Source organism: Saimiri boliviensis, chromosome 2 (genome assembly GCF_048565385.1).
Source record: "Saimiri boliviensis isolate mSaiBol1 chromosome 2, mSaiBol1.pri, whole genome shotgun sequence".
In the NCBI taxonomy this organism is placed as follows: domain Eukaryota; kingdom Metazoa; phylum Chordata; class Mammalia; order Primates; family Cebidae; genus Saimiri; species Saimiri boliviensis.
The window spans coordinates 240953474-240973608 of NC_133450.1; the positions used below are offsets into that span (position 1 = coordinate 240953474).

The 20135-nt window shown below is 44.6% G+C and overlaps 1 protein-coding gene across 1 annotated transcript in view; it reads left to right on the forward strand.

Moving 5' to 3' along the window:
- LOC120363119 (phospholipid phosphatase 2-like) overlaps positions 1–20135 on the forward strand; it is a 250173-nt gene that overhangs the window by 8560 nt on the left and 221478 nt on the right. The window lies entirely within an intron of this gene.

A 20135-nucleotide genomic window follows, 5' to 3' on the forward strand; every position in this document is an offset into this window, starting at 1 on the left:
AGGCGTGAGCCACCGCGCCCAGCCATGCGCTGTCTTCTTACCATTTCTACTGATAGGTCCTTAAACGTTTCAACTCATCGTTGTCCTTTTTAAAAAAATCAAAATATTGACTGACAAGCCTAGGGTCATGTCAGACCAGAATAAATAAATAAATAAATAAATCAAAATAAAATTTGTATAAGTCACCATTTCTTCCATTTTAATGTGTACAGTTCATTTTTAGTACATTCACAATGCTGTACAGCCATCTCCTCTACCTAATTCCAGAATATTTTCATCTCATCAGAAGGAAACCCCACAGCATAGGTAACATGGCAAAACCCCGTCTCTATGACAAATCAAAAAATTAGGCCGAGCTAGGTGGCTCATGCCCATAATCTCCACACTTTGGGAGGCTGAGGCGGGCAGATTACCTGAGGTTGGGAGTTCGAGATCAGCCTGGCCAACATGGAGAAATCCTATCTCTACTAAAAATACAAAATTAGCCAGGCATGGTGGCACACGCTTGTAATCCCAGCGAATACCACACCATGAGCAAGAGAACCCTGCAGTGCTCTAGTTCCCGTCACGGGAGTGTTGCCAGGACTCTATGGGCAAGAGGGTCTTGCAGTGCCCCAGCGGCCAGCCGGGGGCGTGACCCCACTCCACCCAGAGTAAGAGTGCCCAGCAGCACAGGCACCACACCGTGAGCAAGAGGATGTAGCACTGCCCTGTTTGCCAGCAGCGGGCATATTGCCACTACACTGAGCAAGAGGGCCCTGCAGGGCTCCAGCTGCCAGCAGGTGATGCCGGTCACCACACTGTCAGAGGGCCCTGCAGTGGACCTAGCCAGAAGGGGGCGTGGGCACAGCATCGTGAGCAAGAGGGCCCTGCAGTGCAGGCCCCCAGTAGGGGCCCCCACACCCACCTTTCAGATTCTTGAGGCTCCTCCACCGGTGTGCATCGTGTCACACCACCAGCGTGCATTGAGTCACAGCGGTCTGCAGAGTTGCGTTCTCCTCCTTACAGAACTGGGGGGCATTGTGAGGGTGGAACTGCGTCCTCCTCAGCACAGACCTTGGGGCGGGGTTCTTACTGCAAGAGGGGCTTGCGGTGGCCCCAGCTGCCATGGGGGGGGTGCAGACACAGGACCATGAGCAAGAGGGCCCCCACCGCCTGGCCACCAGCAGGGGGCGCCCGAGCGTGCCTTTTCAGTGGGCGTCAGGGCGCCGGCGTGCATCGCGTCAGGGCAATCTGCGGAGCTGCGTTCTCCACGGCACAGACGTAGCGGGCACAGCCTCGGTTTGGGACAACTCTGGGCCGTGTCCACGGTGAGTAAAATCCTTCCTGTCTGCATTCCTGACTGCTGAGGGTCAGAGACTAGTACGAAGAGCTCTGTGTGGGAAACTGGACACGAAAAGCCCCTCTGAACCCTGCGCACCTGGGTTCTCCCGCCCAAGGCCAGGCGGCTGCGGTGTGAGGTGCACCCAGCAGCCTCAGAAGACAAATGGAGCGTTCCCGAGGCAGAGATGGCCTCTGAAATACGGATACAATAAGCCCAGTGCTCAGGTAGGAAACACCTAATGCTAATGCAAGGCCTCAGTCCAAACATGTTACTATAAAATCCGCACTAGTCATGTGGCCCTGCCAGTACCGCAGTTTCAATACTCAACACGGACATATCAGTGCAAACGTAGAAACCAACGTCTGGTTAGGGTTTAGGGTGAGGATTAGGGCTAGCGGATAGGGTTAGCGTTCGGGGTTACCAGTTAGGGGTTAGGATACAGGGGTTAGAAAAGTTTTAGGCAAATTTGAAGGAAGGAATGATGCATGAATCATGCCTGAAGCACCAGAACGGAAAACGGGGCTTGGGGCTTCCAGCTCTCAGCGGTGGCAGCTGAGTGAGGTTTCTCATGGGCTCCAGCTGGGCGACCGCCGGTTGTGGGGATGGTTCCCTCAGTGTAATAGTCATACAGCCAGCTGGCAGCTGGGCTTTCTGTCATTAACTAATTGGTTTATTCATGTTTTTAAGTCAGTTTGCATGCCTCGAAGTTCGGTTTCCGTTTGCTTAGGCAAGACCTCAGGCTAACGGCTTCCTCCTTTTTTGCTTTAACATATCAAAACCATAATTCATTTTCATTTTATTTTCCTGGCATTAATAAAACTAAGTTCACATTTTTGTTGTCATTCAGAAAGTCAGTTTAATTGGCAGCCTATTTGTGATGTTGCATAAAATAATGTCTGTTAATTATTAGCATCTTAGATTAGATAAGATATGTTAACTCTATTAAGCTTTGTTATGAAACCATCACAGGAGTTCAGTTGCTTTTTTTTCCTCCTAGGCTTTAACCAATTAAAATACACTCAAGCATCTCCTAACAATGTGGATACTGTCTGAGAAATGTGTCCTTAGTGATTTCATCTTTGTGCAAACACCATCGAGTGTCCTTATAAAACCTGGATGGTGTAGCCCCCTTCACACATAAGTGATATGGTATAGCTTCTTGCTTTCAGGCTACATACCATACGTGTATAGCTCATCTCTGTACTGAATGCCGTAGTCAAATGTCACACCATGGTGATTGTGGATTGTGATCCCAAAATATCTGAGTCAGGTCTCAGTCAAGTAGAAAGCTTATTTCGCCAAGGTTAAGGACATGCCCATGACACAGCCTCAGGAGGTCCGGACAACATGGGCCCAAGGTGGTCAGGGTAGAGCTTGCTTTTATATATTTTAGAGAGACAAGAGACACCAATCAATATGTGCAAGATGTAAAGTCATTCGGTTCAGTGAGGTGGAACAACTGGAAGTAGGAAGGCGGGGTGGGGGGTGGTTCTAGGTCAGAAGTAGATAAAACAAAAGTTGCATTCTTCTCAATTTTTTGATCCACCTTCCACTGAATACAATTTAGTCTGGTTCAGTGAAGTTGCATTTTTACATAGACAGTAGGGCAGAGGAATGGTGTGATCTTGGCCTAGCGTACCCGCCTCTGCCCTGGTTTAAGCGATTGTCTTGCCGCATCCTCCCCAGTAGCTGGGATTACAGGCATGCACCACCAAGCCTGGGTAATTTTTGCATTTTTAGTAGAGATGGGGTTTCTCCGTGTTTGTCAGGTGGGTCTTGAGCTCCTGACCTCTCGTGATCCGCCTGCTTTGGCCTCTCAAAGTCTTGGGATTACAGGCATGAGGCACCATGCCTAGTCAGGAAGCTTATTTTGATTCTGATATTGTCAACTGTATTTCAGGTATAACTTGTTTTCCTTGGAGCATTAAATACTGCGTTGGTATTGTATTACACAAATAAAACCGAGATCCCTTTTTATCACATTCATTGCTAGTGATATTGACAACTAAATTTAGATACATTCCAGAGTCTGGGCTTCCAGTAATTCTTGGCGATCCTCTAAAGGTAAATTACTTTTTTTCACAAGACACAGTGACATCTAAAGTCGCATTGATTGTCCTGCCGCTTTTGTTTCTCTAGTTTCATCGATTTCTTCAAATCATCTTTGGGGGAATAACTTTGACTATCCCTTTAAACTTTTCAGTATTAGAAAGCATCGTCATGAAACATTGAATAATTGTGGTCACAAATTCCCTTTACAGTCTTCCTTTGAATATTTTTTTCCAGTGGCAAATATTTGCTTTTGTTGTATTGTAGCTAAAAGGAATGCTGGGAAACAAAACAAAGACAAGCATTCATTATAATAAGTGATTCAGTCACAATCAATTGCTATTTTAATTTTTTTTTAAAAGTTATATTTTTGAAAACGTCCTGCTGTAAATTGAAATAGTCTCCAAAATCTGAATTCTTTCCTTGGTTCTAAGGTGACCAGATTTCCTAGAGAGTGAACCACACCACAAGAAAAAAGATATGATAAATATGTTTACATGGATGTGTTATTTTAACATAAATCTTGTAAAACAGGCATTTCATTGAAATTATATATGTTTGCATAAATTACTTTGCAGCATCATGAATGCCCTTGTTTTGAAAAGTAGTAGTGTCAATTACTACTTATTATTAGTACAAATAAGTAAGCAGATATTTTTTAAAAATTTATAATTTTTAAATAAAGGTTTTATTTTAAATTGGTTTTAGAGTCACACTGAAATTGGGAGGAAAATGCAGATTTCCTGTGTATACCCAAACTAGTTTTCCCTCGTATTAACATATCAACATGTGTCAGATACGTTATTAACAATTTTTTTTTTTTTTGAGATGGAGTCTTTCTTGCTCTGTAACCCAGGTTGGAGAGCAATGGCATGATACTGGCTCATTGCACCCTCTACCTCCCATGTTTAAGTGATTCTCCTGCTTCACCCTCCCAAGTAGCTGGGATTACAGGTGCCCACCAGCACGCTTGGCTAATTTCTTTATTTTTAGTAGAGATGGGGTTTCGCCATGTTGGCCAGGTTGGTCTGGAACTCCTGACCTCAGATTATTTACCCGTCTAAGCCTTCAAAAGTTGTGGGATGACAGGCATGAGCCACCATGCCCAGCCTACTATCAGTATATTTGCTTTGGTTAGGTATCTGTTCAGATATTTACCCAGTTTTAAAATCACATATGTGTTTTGTAATTATCTTCTTGCATCTCTCTTTTCTTTTTGTTCTCTGCATACAGTTTTGCACAGTAGAATACTTAGTTTTATGAAGTGTGTTATCAATATTTTCATGAATTGGCATTTGATGTTTTGTGTTACAAGTCAACACCACACTCAACGTCATATAGATTTTCTTTTAGATTTTTTATAGTTTTGCATTTAAAATTACAGTCTCTGGACTATTTTGAGTAGGTTTTTGTTTTCCTTAATTTGTGTATATATTCATTTTATTCTACATGGCTTCCAAAATCTTCCATCACCGTCTTCGGGAAGGAATGGCTACAGTGGGCTTCATTTTGGTTTGAATTTCTAAAATTATTACATTGCGTAAACTCAATATTGAATTTTATAGGTATTTCAGGACAGCCAGGCGGGGTTGCATGTCCACCTAGAAACTGAGCAAGAGTGTCTGTGCTGAGCTCTGGCATCACCAGAGGGTGCACAAACCCACCCCTGACCAACTTCCCTCTGAGGTGCCAGAAGCGGCAAGGAGTTTTATCTTCCTCAGGGCAGCATGAAGGTCGTGTCAACTTAGTGTTGTTCATTGGTGAGTAACAAACTTCCTGTCCAAAGCCCTGAGTGCAGAGGAGAGTCTTTAGAGAGTACTCAGCAGAGGAAGGAATTCAGCTAGACAAAGGAAACCCTCACATCCACTGTTTTGACTACACTCTGATCTTGTCAGTGTCCAAGACACAGTGGCTGCTAATAAGTATCTCACAGTGGTCTGTAATATAGTAATCACACCGTGCCCTAACACCAGTAAAATATTCACACCATGTCCTAACACTAATATCCATATCATGCCATAACACTAATATATCCACACAGTAGCTTCTAATATTAGTAAATACAGTAGTATCTACTAAGTGAACTCTGTTGACATGGAGACTTTTATAAGGATTTCACAGCTTTGGTTGGACTATAGCTTCTATAATGGATTTTGATGAGGTCTTTGCTTTCCTGGCATGGTATTGATATGGTTGTTCTAAAAAGTAGTTTGCTTTCCAATAATGTCATACTTATAGGAATCTTGCAATAGCAGTACAAAGTATAACCTCTTTCTTCTCTTAGATTTTGCAGCAGTTGTTGCTGTACCAGATTTACAATGTCCCAGAAAATACTTCAGTATATTTTGCCCAAAGTACACTCTCCCAGGTAACCACCACATAACTCCTAGATCAGGAAATCCTCACGGTTCCTACATGATAATTCAGTCTACAAACTCATTTCACTTTTACCTTCTGCACCACCTTGGAGTATGATGTGTTTTTTCATTGTTCTGATCCAGTTTTCTTTTCCTGGCGCTGTTCCCCAGACTTTCCTGCATATTTGTCACCTTGACACACTTAAAGAGCATACAGGTTTTTGTTTGAACACCTGTCTTCAGTTCTTTGCAGTATATGCTGAGGAACAGAATCATTGAGTCAGATGGCAAATCTATTTGTAAGTGTTTGAAGAAACACCAAATGATTTTACACATAGGCTGGACCGTTTAATACTGTCAGAAGCAGTGTTTATGGGTTCAAGTTTCTGCACATCTTTGTCAACTCTTTTTGTTTGTTTGTTTTTTAGTATAACTATTCTAGTGTGAAATTATTTGAATTTTTTTTTTTTTTGAGACCGAGTCTTTCTCTGTCGCCCAGGCTGGAGTGCAGTAGCACCACCTCGGCTCACTGCAAACTTCACCTCCCAGGTTGAAGTGATCTTCCTACCTCATCCAGCTGAGGAGCTGGGATTACAGGCACATGCCACTATGCCCAGCTAATTTTTGTATTTTCCATAGAGACAGGTGTTCTCCATGTTGGTCAGGCTGGTCTTGAACTGCTAATGTCAGGTGCTCTGCTCGCCTCAGCCTCCCAAATTGCTGGGATTACAGGAGTGAGCCACTGCACCCTGCCACTCCCAGACATTTTGGTTTTCTTTCTTTTTTTCTTTTCCAGATGGAATCTTGCCGTTTCAGCCAGGCTGGTGTGCAGTGGCTCGATATCAGCTTACTGCAGCCTCCACCTTTTGGGTTCAAGCAGTTCTCCTGCCTCAGCCTCCTAAGTAGCTAGGATTCCAAGTGCATGCTAGCAGGCCCGGGTAATTTTTGTATTTTTAGTAGAGACGGGGTTTGGTCATATTGGCCAAGCTGGTCTAGAACTCCTAACCTCAGGTGATCTGTCTGCCTCAGCTTCTGAGGCGAGTGGATCACGAGGTCGAGAGATCGAGACCATCCTGGTCAACATGGTGAAACCCCGTCTCTACTTAAAATACAAAAAATTAGCTGGGCATGGTGGCGCGTGCCTGTAATCCCAGCTACTCAGGAGGCTGAGGCAGGAGAATTGCCTGAACCCGGGAGGCAGAGGTTGCGGTGAGCCGAGATCACGCCATTGCACTCCAGCCTGGGTAACAAGAGCGAAAACTCTTGTCTCAAAAAAAAAAAAAAATCAAATATAACTTAATCCTTTCTTACTAAAAGAATGCTCAACTCAAGGGGACACAGATCAATCATTTTGACTTCATGAGCTATGGCACTTAGAGACAACTTTTTGAAAATACACAGCTTAAACTGTCCGTGCTTCAAGTGCTAGACAAGTTTTTAAGAATACAGAGCTAAAATGGTCCCCGCTTTAATTGCTTTAGGAAAATGGATTTCAGGCAAGGCCAGGCACGTCGATTTCAGAAAAAGTCGATTTCAGACAAGGCACGTTGGTTCCAGAGAAATTGATTTCAGGCAAGGCCAAAGAAGTCGATTCAAAAAAAAAAAAAAATCAATTTTAGGCATGGCAGGTCGATTCCAGAAAAGTCGATTTCAAAAAAGGCAAGGCAAGTCGAATCCAGGAAAATAGATTTCAGGCAAGGCCAAACAAGTCGATTCCAGAAAAGTCGATTTCAGACCAGACAAGTGGATGCCAGAAAAATAAATTTCAGACAAGGCAGGTCGATGCCAGAAAAGTCAATTCCAAAAAAAAGGCAAGGCAAGTCGAATCCAGGAAAATAGATTTCGGGCAAGACCAGGCAAGTCGATTCCAGAAAACTCAATTTGAGAAGAGGCCAGGGAAGTCGATTTCAGAAAAATAGATTTCAGACAAGGAAAGTCGATTCCAGAAAAATCGATATCTCGCAAGTTGATTTCAGAAAAATCTATTTCAAACAAGGCCAAATAAGTTGATTCCAGAAAAGTCGATTTGAGAAAAAGCCAGGCAAGTCGGTTTCAGATATGTCGATTTGAGAAAAATCCAGGCAAGTCGATTCCAGAAAAGTCGATTTCAGACAAGGCCAAACAACTTGTTTCCAGAAAAGTCAATTTGAGAAAAGGCCAGGCAAGTTGATTCCAGAAAAGTCAATTTCAAAAAAAGGGTTAGGTTTAGGTTTAGGGTTAGGGTTCGGGTTCGGGATTAGTGTTAGGTTTAGGGCTAGGGCTAGGGCTAGGGCTATAGCACTTAAAGCAAAGACAGTTTTAGCTGTGTATTTTGAAAAAGTTGTGTGCTCTACAAAGAAAAAGCAACTTTTGTTGTTCCTTTTGGTCCCCAGGAGAAATGGGAGTCTTTTTCAGAGAGCACAGGAGACACATGAGTCCTTTGCAGTCCTCTTGTCTGCCTCTAAGGGTGAAATGAGAGTGTGAAGCACTTTGGGAGGTGGCCAGGCACACAGCTTGGATGGCTGCAGAGCAGAGCTTCTCCCTGGAGGTGTGGTCCCAGTCATCATGAACCATGTCTGAAAGAATTAATCACATTTTATATGCAAGCATGCTCTCCATTTGACTGTGCTGTTATTTTTAATGAGAGCATCATTGGCAATGCTTTAACCTGATAGCCCTGCCTAATTTTGTTCTACGTAGTAATGCGTGGTCTTGAGGAGGAGGCAACATTGGGGGAGAAGGAGGGAGAATGGACGTGTGAATTAGGGAAATGTGTCTCTTCCTTTGGAGCATGGATGACTTCAAAGCCCTCCTCATACTGCTAAGTATCTGGCTGGACACTATCAGTTGTGTGTTTAGACTGTGTGTGTGTGTGTGTGTGTGTGTCTGTCTGTCTGTCTGTCTGTCTGCTTCAGGCGTGAACAGCATCTCCTTCCTGTGGTAGCATGTTACTCAGAATCTTGGATAACCCCCAGCCCTCTGAAAAACACAATACATGTATGTTTTAAGAAATTTTATCTTGATGATTAGTGAGAGGGTGGTAATTGAAACGAGCTCATTTCCTATTGACCACTGAGGTCAGCTCACCTTTGCTGAAAATGGTTCTTGACTCTTACTTTGTAGCAGGAACTCCTAAGTTAATCAATCCTTTTCAAGAGTTTCAGGCTGAAAGTCCAGATCTCTCAGGTTAGACCCAGTGTTAAAATATTACCTGGGCAAATTCTCATTAGAGACAAGGGGCCAAAGACTGTTCCAATGTCTTTTAATGTTGACTTCAATCCAGTAAAGCCCTTGTTAAGCTATTTACCTGTGAAACTGGGCCTTGGGGAGGCAGTGCACCCTTTGAAATTAGAGGTCAGGAGATTTGGATTTGATTTCCAGCCCTCTGCCAGTCAGTCAGCCACTCACTTTCAAGTGACAAGCTTTAGGCGAGTCCCTTTCTGTCTCAGTTTCTTGATTTCTGTGCAGTGATTTATGTGGGCCTTAAGGCCCACTGGGAAAAGATCCCTCTTTCAGCTTAGTGCCTGGTTTGTTGAGTATACTTGTCAATCTGGACTTTAATACACCTATGGTTTTGGATTAACTCTATTACCTCTGCTAGAAATTAACACAGAAAATTCACAGTTGATTGACAAGAATGAGAGTCAGTTCTAAAGAATTCAAATAGAACTTAATCCTTTATTACTAAAAGAAAGCTCAACTCAAGTAGACACAGATCACTCATTCTAATTTCGTCAGCTATAGCACTTAGAGACAACTTTCAAAATACACAGCTAAAACTGTAGCAGCCCCCCAGGACACCCTGGCTGCTAGGGACTCCTTGGCTAGGAGGCTGTGCCCACACACAGCCCCTGGCCCACCCTGGCTACTAGGGACCCCTGGCTAGGAGGCTGTGCCCACACCCCTCGCCAGAGGGCCCATAGCAGCCCCCGGCCCATCTTGGCTATTAGGGATCTCCTGGCTAGGGGGCTGTGCCCACAGCCCCATCCAGAGTGCCTATAGCAGCCCCCCAGCTCATCCTGGCTGCTAGGGACCCCCTGGCTATGGGGCTGTGCCGACAGACCCCAGTAGAGGGCCCGTAGCAGCCCCCCGGCCTACCCTGGCTCCTAGGGACCATCTGTTTTGAAAATGTTGTGTAATATGATACTCAGAACCATATCATAGGGAGATCATAATGTTATTCTGGGTTTTGTTTTTTATATTAAGCACAATAACACTAGTTCTAGTTACATCGCTTTGATATTGACAAAAATGTCATCCTTACCTTCCTTGACATTAGGATTGAAAGCACAGGGGATTTTCACCCCTTGCAATGTTTAATTCAATATAATTTTTGTGTGTGTGTGTACATTAGTGACCATATGAGAGCTTGATGTACACCTCTTGCCATACTGAGAGTATTTCCCTATGGGCAGTAACATCATCCTCTCCTTCCCTGGATATTAGGAACAACATCACAGGATGGGTGTACAGCCCCAGTCACATTGTGAGTATTATTATCTATAATCCCTTAGTTATTAGGAACAATATCACTGGGGGTTTGTGCACTTCCTGAGATACTTGGAGTAATATCCTCTCCGTTTTTGGATGCATTAGAAACAATATTACAGTGGTGGTGTACACTTCCTGCAATATTCAGGGTACTCTCCCCAGTATATTAGTAACTACATCACAGAATCGTACACCGCCTGTGATAATGGAACAGTCACAGAGTGTACACTTGCTTTCACAATGAGAGTAATACCTACTTAGGATATGATGGATAATATCACAAGATATACACACATGGGTGTATACCCACCCTGATATTAGGAATAATTTTTTATCTAATATACTAAAAATAATATCCCAGAATATACTCATAATGTGTATGCTTATTGGGATATTACAATAAATGTATATAATATGTACCATATGTACCTTTACTGTGATGTACATATGTGTACACAAGACATATGTACAATAAATGTACATAATCTGTACAAGATGTACATTTATATGCACATGTGTATGATATATACATTATTGTAATATCGCAATGATATATGTAATTACAGTAATATATATACAATATGTAATATCATGGTAAATATACAGATTGTACACATTATGTACTTTTAATTTATTTTGGTATTACAATATGTAACCGTGTAATGTACATATGTACTATATGTACATGTGTACATATGTGTGCACATTATGTACATTATGTACAGCTGTACAATATATACACGTTTACATAATGTGCACATTATGTACGGAGGTACAATATGTACACATATGCGTAATGTACACATGTTCACATATACCTAATGTACACATTATGTGCATATGTACTATATATACACGTGTACATAATGTGCACATTAGGTAGAGATGTACAGTATGTGCACATTTACATAATGTTTACATTATGTACAGATGTACAGTATGTTTGCATGTACATATAGGCGCACATTGTGTACATATGCACAGCCCCCTAGCTCAGTGAGCCAGAGGATGCTGCATTGCCCTAGTTGCCAGCAGGGAGCATGTTGCCACTGCAGTGTGAGCAAGAGGGCCCTGCATTTGTCCACCGCCAGGAGAGGGCGCCCAAGCCCACCTTTTCAGAGTCCTGAGGTTCCGCCCCCCGAGGTGCATCATCGCCGCCCACGTGGTCTGCAGAGTTGTGTTCTCCTCAGCGTTGACCTGGGCGCACTTGGAGGTGGAGTTGCGTCCTCCTCAGCACAGACCCCGGGGCTCCGGTCTCACTGTAGTAGGGCCCTGCCGTGGCCCTTGTCGCCGGAAGAGGGCGCGGGCACATCACCGGGAGCGAGAGGGCCCCGCACTGCCCGGCGGCCGCCAGCAGGGGGCGCCCGAGCCGCCTTTTCGGACGGCGTCACGGTCCCGGCGTGCCTTGCGTCATGGCGGCCTGCAGAGTTTCGTTGTCCTCAGTGCAGACCTGCGGGGCCCGTGAGGGCGGAGCTGCGTTCTCCACAGCACAGACCTAGCGGGCACAGCCTCACCTGGGGACGACTCTGGGCCGCGTCCACAGTGAGTAAAATCCTTCCTGTTTGCAGCCTGACTGCTTAGGGTCAGAGACTAGTAGGAAGATCTCGGTGTGGAAACCTGGACACCAAAAGCCCCTCGGAGTCCTGCGCGCCGAGGTTCTCCCGAGCCAAGGCCACGTGGCGGCAGTGCGAGGTGCACACCGCAGCCTCGGAACGCAATGCGAGGTGCACACCGCAGCCTCGGAACGCAATGCGAGGTGCACACGGCAGCCTCGGAACGCAATGCGAGGTGCACACCGCAGCCTCGGAACGCAATGCGAGGTGCACACGGCAGCCTCGGAACGCAATGCGAGGTGCACACCGCAGCCTCGGAACACAGTGGCACGTTCCTAAGGCAGCTGTGACATCCGGAATGTGAATACAACACCCGCAGCGCTCGTGTAGAAAACGGCTGTGATGCTGATGCAAGGCCTCCGTCCACGGCCTTACTCTAAAGTCCGCGCTGCTCCTGCGGCCGCCACACAGCAGTTTGAATCATCAACAGTGACGTATCAGTGCAAACGCAGAAACCAATGTATGCTCAGGGCTTTGGGTGAGGATCAGGGCTACGGGTGAGGGTTAGAGTTTGGGGTTACCGGTTAGTTGTTATGATTTAGGGGTTAGAGAATTTTAGGCAAAATAAATTTAGTTTATTTAAGCAAAGGAATGATTCGCGCATCACACCTGAAGCACCAGAACGGAAAACAGGGCTTGGGACTTCGAGCCGTTAGTGGTGGCAGCTAAGTGAGGTTTCTCCTTGGCTCCAGCTAGGCGACTGCCTGTTGTGGGGATGGTTCCCTCAGCATCAACAGTCATAAAGCCAACTAGCAGCTGGGTTTATTGTCATTGACTGGTTAGTTTGCTCCTGTTTTAAAGTCAGTTTTAAAGCCTCCAATTCGGTTTCCATTTGCTTTGCAAGACCTCAGGCTAACGGCTTCCTCCTGTTTTGCTTTAACATGTCAAAACCGTAATTCATTTTCATTTTACTTTACTGGCATGAATAGCAGTAAATTCACATTTCTGTTGTTATTCAGAAAGTCAGTTTAATTGGCAACCTATTTGTGATGATGTATAAAATAATGTTTGTTAATCATTAGCATCTTAGATTAGATGAAATATGTTAACTCTATTAAGCTTTGTTATTAAACCAAAACAGGAGTTGACTTTCTATTTTTTTCTTCTAGGCTTTAACCATTTAAAATACACTCAAGCATCTTCTATTGATGTGAATTCTTTCTGAGAAATTTGTCCTTGGTGATTTCATCCTTGTCTGAACACCATAGAGTGTCCTTTTAAACCCTAGATGGTACAGCCCACTCCACACATAAGTTATATGGTATAGCCTATTGCTCCCATGCTACAAACCTATATAGCACGTCTCTGTACTGAATGCTGTAGTCAACTGTCACACCATGGTGACTGTGGATTGTGATCCCAAAATATCTGAGTCAGGTCTCAGTCAAGTAGAAAGCTTATTTCACCAAGGTTAAGGACACGCCCATGACACAGACTCAGGAGGTCCTGACAACATGGGCCCAAGGTGGTCAGGGTAGAGCTTGCTCTTATACGTTTTAGAGAGAAATGAGACACCAATCAATATGTGTAAGATGTACAGTCATTTGGTTCAGTGAGGAGGAACAACTGGAAGTAGGAAGTGGGGGTGCTTCTAGGTCAGAAGTAGATAAAACAAAAGGTTGCATTCTTTTGAATCCTTGATCAGCCTTCCAGTGAATCCAATTTAGTCTGGTTCAGTGAATCTGCATTTTTACATATACAGTAGGGCAGACGAATGGTGTGATCTTGGCCCACCACAACCTCCGCCTCCCAGGTTCAAGCGATTGTCTTGCCTCAGTCTCCTGAGCAGCTAGGATTACAGGCATGCACCACCATGCCTGGGTAATTTTTGTATTTTTAGTAGAGATGGGCATCCACCATGCCCAGCCTACTATCGGTATATTTGCTGTGGTTGAGTATCTGTTCAGATATTTAACCAGTTTTAAAATCACCTATGTATTGTGTAAATATCTTCTCACATCTGTCTTGTCTTTTTATTCTCCGAATACAATTTTTCACAGTAGAATATTTAGCTTTATAAAGTCTGTTATCAATATTTTCATGAATTGGCATTTGATGTTGTGTGTTAAAACTCAACACCAAACCCAATGCCACCTAGATTTTCTTTTAGATTTTTTATAGTTTCACATTTCATATTACCGCCTCTGGACTACTTTGAGTAGGTTTTGTGTGTGTGTGTGTGTGTGTGTGTGTGTGTGTGTGTGTGTGTATATTCATTTCATTCTACATGGCTTCCAAAGTCTTCCATCACTATTTTTGGGAAGGATATGGCTACAGTGGGCTTCATTTTGGCTTTAGTTTCCAAAATTATTACATTGAATAAACTGAATATTGAATTGTATAGGTATTTCAGGACAGCCAGGCGGGGGTGAACATCTGCTGAGAAACTGAGTAAGAGTGTCTGTGCTGAGCTCTGGCGCCACTAGCGGGTGCGTGAACCCACCCCTGACTAACTTCCCTCTGAGGTGCCAGGGCAGCACGAGGGTTGTGTCAACTTAGTCTTGTTCATTGGTGAGTAAAAAGCTTCCTTTCCACGGCCCTGAGTGCAGAGAAGAGAGTCTTTAGAGTACTCAGCAAAGGAAGAAATTCATCTAGAAAAATTAAATCCCCAAATCCCATCATACGACTACATCCTGATATCATTGTCAATATCCAGACACAGTGGCTGCTAAGATATGTTCTCACAGTGGCCTCTAATATAATAATCACAGCATGCCCTAACATTACTATGATATCCATACCGTGCCCTAACACCAATATATTCACACCATACTCTAACGCTAATCTGATATCCACACCGTTGGTTCTAATACTAATGTAATACTATCCACATGGTTTCCTGATGTTAATGTAATATCTACATTGTTCTCCAACACCAATATCATGTGTATATCATGTCCTAACACTAATATCCACACTGTGCCATAACACTAATGTATCCACACAGTAGCCTCTAATACTAATAAGTATAATAATATCTACTAAGTGGAGTCTGTTGACATTGAGGCTTTTATAAGGGTTCATAGCTTTGGATGAAGCGTAGCCTCTATAGTGGATTTTGGTGATGTCTCTGCTTTTCTGGCGTAGTATTGATATGGTTGTTTTAAAAAGTAATTTACTTTTTAATAATGTCATACTTCTAGGAAACTTCCAGTAGCGGTGCAAAATATAACATGTTTCTTTTCTTAGAGTCCCCACCAGTTATTGCTGTACCAGATTTGCAGCGTCCCACAAAATACTCTGGTATACTTTACCCAAAGCATGGAAACTCTCCTAGGTTACCACCACATAACGCCTAGATCAGGAAATCAGCATGGTTCCTACGTGATAATTCAGTTCACAAACTCATTTCACTTTTACCTCCTGCCCCGCTTGGGAGTATAATGTGTTTTTTCATTTTGATCCAGTCTTCCTGTCAGTATTCCCAAGACTTTCCTGCATATTTATGATCTTGACACATTTAAAGAGCATACGAATTTTTGTTTGAACACCTGTTTTCAGGTCTTTGGGGTATATAGCTAGGAGTCGTACGGTAAATTTACTTGCAGAAACTCCAAACTATTTGACGCATATGCTGCACCATTTCATATTGTCACAAGCAGTGTTAAATAGTTCACATTTCCGCACATCTTTGTCAACACTTGTTTGTTTTTTTTTTTAGTATGACTATTTTAGTGTGAGTTAAGGGTTATCTCTTCTTTCTGGTTTGAATTAGGACTAATGATGTTAAGCATCTCTCAAGCGCTTGCTGGTGAAGTGTGTATTAAAGTGCTTCATTAGTTTTTAGATTGGATTGTCTTTGTTGTTGAATTGTAAAAGTTATTTATACATTCTGGATAACAGACGCTTATGACGAATCTACTGTGCAGATTTTTTCTCCCATTCTGTGGGTTACTGGAACATAATAAGAGTTTGTGTGTGGTCTCTGCCCCAGTGTCCTGAGTGTAATGTATGAAATGATGCGTCTTTTGTATGCTAATGAGATGACTGATGGCTGGGGGCACCTGGCCAGCCTCAGTGGGGCTGGTTGCCAAAGAAACCAACCTTGCCATTAGAAGATTTGAAATTTCAGCCTCCCTGCCATCTCTGTGAAAGTTAGAGGTGCTGATGGTTGAGTAGAATACCTGAGGCACTGTTGGGAACATGCTAACACAGTGGTCTGCAAGCTTTTTGGCACCAGGGACTGGTTTTCTGGAAGACAGATTTTCTATGGCCCAGGGTGGGGTGCATGGATTTGGGATGATTCAAACACATTATGTTTATTGTACATTTATTACACTGTAACATGTAATGAAATAATGATTTCAGATTGTCTTCTTGCAACTGTACGGTCTCATCTGGGGGTGATGGAAGACAGTGACAGATCATCAGACATGAGATTCTCATAAGGAGCATGCAGCCCAGATATCCCACATGTGCAGTTCACAATAGGGTTCATGCTTCTATTGGAATCTAATGCCACTGCTGATCTGTCAGGAGGCGGAGATCAAGTGGGGACGCATGTGATGTGGAATGGATATGAACACAGGTGACACAATGCTCGCCTTTCCTCCTCTCACCTCCTGCTGTATGGTCCAGTTCCTGAGGCTGCAGACTGGTACCAGTCTGTGAGCTGGGGGTTGGGGGGACTCCTCCTCGAACAGACCAGGTCTTGTCCTCATGCAGAAAGTCCAAGATGATAAGCATGGCAACATTTTGGTCAAGTTAGAAAAAGGTATCACTGCAAGCTCAGCACGGTGGCTCATGCTTGTCATCCCAGCATTTTGGGAGGCAGAGGTGGGTGGATCATGAGGTCAGGAGTTTGAGACCAGCCTGGCCAAACTAAAATACAAGTATTAGCCAGGTGTGATAGTGTGCACTATAATCCCAGCTACTCAGGAGGCTGAGGCAGGATAATCACTTGAAGCTGGGAGGCGCAGGTTGCAGTAATCCAAGACCATGCCACTGCACTCCAGCCTGTGCTACAGAGTGAGATTCCATCTCTGAAAAAAAGAAAAAAGAAAGAAAGAAAGGAGAAAAGAAAATAGCATCATTGCAAGCATTATTGCATGATGAGACTCTCCAAACTCAAGTCAATTGGGCTTGCCCTTCCAGCCCATCCTTTTGTCACCCCACAGACCAAGCCACCCTCCCCCTTGTTGTACTGAAGAACCTGGGCAAACTGTGTACCTGGAAAACACTCACCTAGTGGTAAAAAACTAGCCGATGGCATTGGACTGCCCAGGTCCAAATCCCAGCCCCAGCACTGACTAGCTGGTTGATCCTGACAAGTAGATCATCTCTCTCAGCCTCTGTGTTTCCATCTGCAAAATGGGCATATCGATCATCACAGCAGCTGGTTGTGAGAATGGATTTAATGGATCTGGGCTGAGCCATGAGAGCTTTGATTTTTAGAAAATCTTTCAGGAGATTCTAACTATTTGTTAAGGATCAAGAACCACTAATCTAATTACACTTGTCACAGTGAAATATTTATTACCGATTATAATGGTTATGATAATTATTGTAGTTATATAATTTAAAATAAATATATAATATATATTCTAATAAGTATTTGCTATTATTTGAGATGGAGTCTCGCTCTGTCTTCCAGGCTGGAGTGTGGTGAATGGTGCAATCTTGGCTCACTGCAACCTTCCGGGTTCAAGCAATTCTCCTGCCTTAGCTTCTTGAGTAGCTGTGATTACAGGCACCCACCACCACAGCTGGCTACTTTTCATGCTTTTTGGTAGAGATGGAGTTTTGCCAAGTTGGCCAGGCTGGTCTGAAACTCCTGGCCTCAAGTGATCCACCCACCTCAGCTTCCCAAAGTGCTGAGATTACAGGTGTGAGACACGCGCCCTGCCACAGTGAAATTCATGGCACCCTACTCTCCGGGAAGGATGTAGATGATAATTTATATCAGAAGTTCATTAACTTTTTCATAAATGACCAGTTGTGCATATTTTAGGCTAGTGGGCCAGACAGTTTCTATCACAACTGCTCAAAACGTGAAATATAGAAATAAATGGATTTGGCTGTGTTCCAATAAAACTTTATTGATAAGAGTAGGCAGTAGGCAGGATTTGGTCTTTGGGTCATGCTTTGCCTTCCCCTGGATTATTAGCTGTGGGACATGGAAAGAACAAGATCCCTGCAGGGTCACACAGGAGCCAGCGAGCAGCAGGACGGTTTGTTCAGTAGGAGAGATTTCCTGTTGCCGCTTCTGCCTCTGGCCTCCCCGATGCAGAGGCTGGCCAGGTCGGGGGCTCCTGTAACTGGCCTCTTGTGCCCCGCAGCTGCCAGGAAGGATTGCATCATGATACACGGTGCCACCTCTGCCTGGTTCCAGGAAAGCTCTCCCTGCCTCCACAGCTACAGAATGACACCCATGGAAACCAGCCTCATGTTTTTGGGGAGAAGCTGTGTAGGGCTCCAGCTGACTTCCACCTGAGGGGTGGTGCAGGTTTCCAGCCTGGGATGGGAGGGTGGGTTAGGTTGGGCTGGTTCTCTGCCAGGAAGGTTCCCAGGATGCTCCTGTACCTCCTGCAGGTGGGGACCTGGACAGCATAGACCTGCACTTCCTGCAGATGGGGACAATGACATTTGCTTAATCAGCTTTGCTCAATTCTGTGCCACATATATCAGTCCCAGATCATTATCATCTACAGCCCCCAATTCCATGGCTTGGTCTTTGTGGCCAAAGAATCTCATCCAGGCCTGAAACTCCATAAGAAGGGAGAGAATATGTCCTGGGCAGTATTTGCATTGGCTGTCACTCACTCACTTCATTGATGGAGCACCAGCTCTGGGCCATGCTCTGTTCTAGGTACTGGGGATTGGGTGAAAGAAACAGACAAGGGCCCTGCTCTCTTGGGGTGATGTGCTGGTAGAGGTGAGGCCCAAACAGGAATCCAGGGCAAGGGGACAGAGCACGATGGCATGCCTAGTGAGGGAAGGCTTGGCATTCAAGCTGAGACCATAAGGAAAGACAGTGAGCCGTGCCGTTGTCTGGGAGAACAGTTTTGGGTTTTTTTTGGAAACAGTCTTGCTCTGTCACCCAGGCTGGGGTGCAATGGCATGATCTTGGCTCACTGCAACTTCCACCTTTGGGGTTTAAGCAATTCTCTTGCTTCAGCCTCCCGAGTAGCTGGGATTACAGGTGTGCCCCACCACACCCAGCTCATTTTTGTATTTTTAGTAGAGATGGGGTTTCACTATGTTGGCTGTGCTGGTCTCCAACTCCCAACTTCAAGTGATCCACCTGCCTCATCTCCCATAGTGCTGGGATTACAGGCATAAGCCGCCATGGCTGGCATGGGAGAAGAGCCTTCTAGGCAGTGGGAATGGCATATGCAAAGGCCCTGGGTCAGGACTATGCCTGGACTTGGGTTTTCCAACCTCAGCATGGTTGATATTTTGGGCTGAAACTTCATTGTTGGGTTCTGTCCTGTGCATTACGGGATGTTTAGCAGATTCCCAGTCTCTACCCACTAGATGCCAGCAGCACCCCCTACCAGTTGTGACATCCAAAAATATCTAGATCTTGCCAAATGACTCTTGGGGGATGCAGTCATCCGCAGTTGAGAATCACTGACCTATTGTGTTCAAGAAACAGCAAGGAGGTCAGCATGGCCAAGAAAGAGCAGCTGAGGCACAGAGTGGACGGAGACGGGATGTCGTTCATGATCATCAGGACTTTAGCTTTGACCCTGAGTGAAATGGGAGTGCTGACGGGTTTAGCTGGGAAGTGTTAAGAGCTGACTTGGGTTTTTTGTTTGTTTGTTTGTTTTTTGAGATGGAGTCTCTGTTGCCAGGCTGGAGTGAAGTGGTGTGATCTAAGCTCACTGCAACCTCCACCTCCCGGTTCAAGCAATTCTCCTGCCTCAGTCTCCCAAGTAGCTGGGACTACAGGCATCCACCACCACACCCAGCTAATTTTTGTATTTTTAGTAGAGATGAAAGTCCTCCATATTGGTCAGGTTGATCTCAGGCTCCCAACCTCAGGTGATCCACTCACCACAGCCTCCCAAAGTCCTGGGATTACAGGCATGAGCCACTGCCGACTTGGGTTTTAACAGATCCCTCTGGTCACGGGGTGGAGGATGGGCTGTGGGACATGGACAGGAGTGGGGCGGGACCAAGAGCAGGGGCAGGGAGGGGAGGAAAGAGCCTATTTATTGCAGGAGCCAAGGCAGGAGGCCAGGCTGGTGAAACCCTCAGGCTACTGCTAACTCTGTGTGCACGTGGGTGGTCATGCATGCATGTGTGTGCATGGTGTGAGTGTGTGCACACATGTATGCATGTGAGCATGGATTGCTTGGGTATGCGCATGTGCGTGTG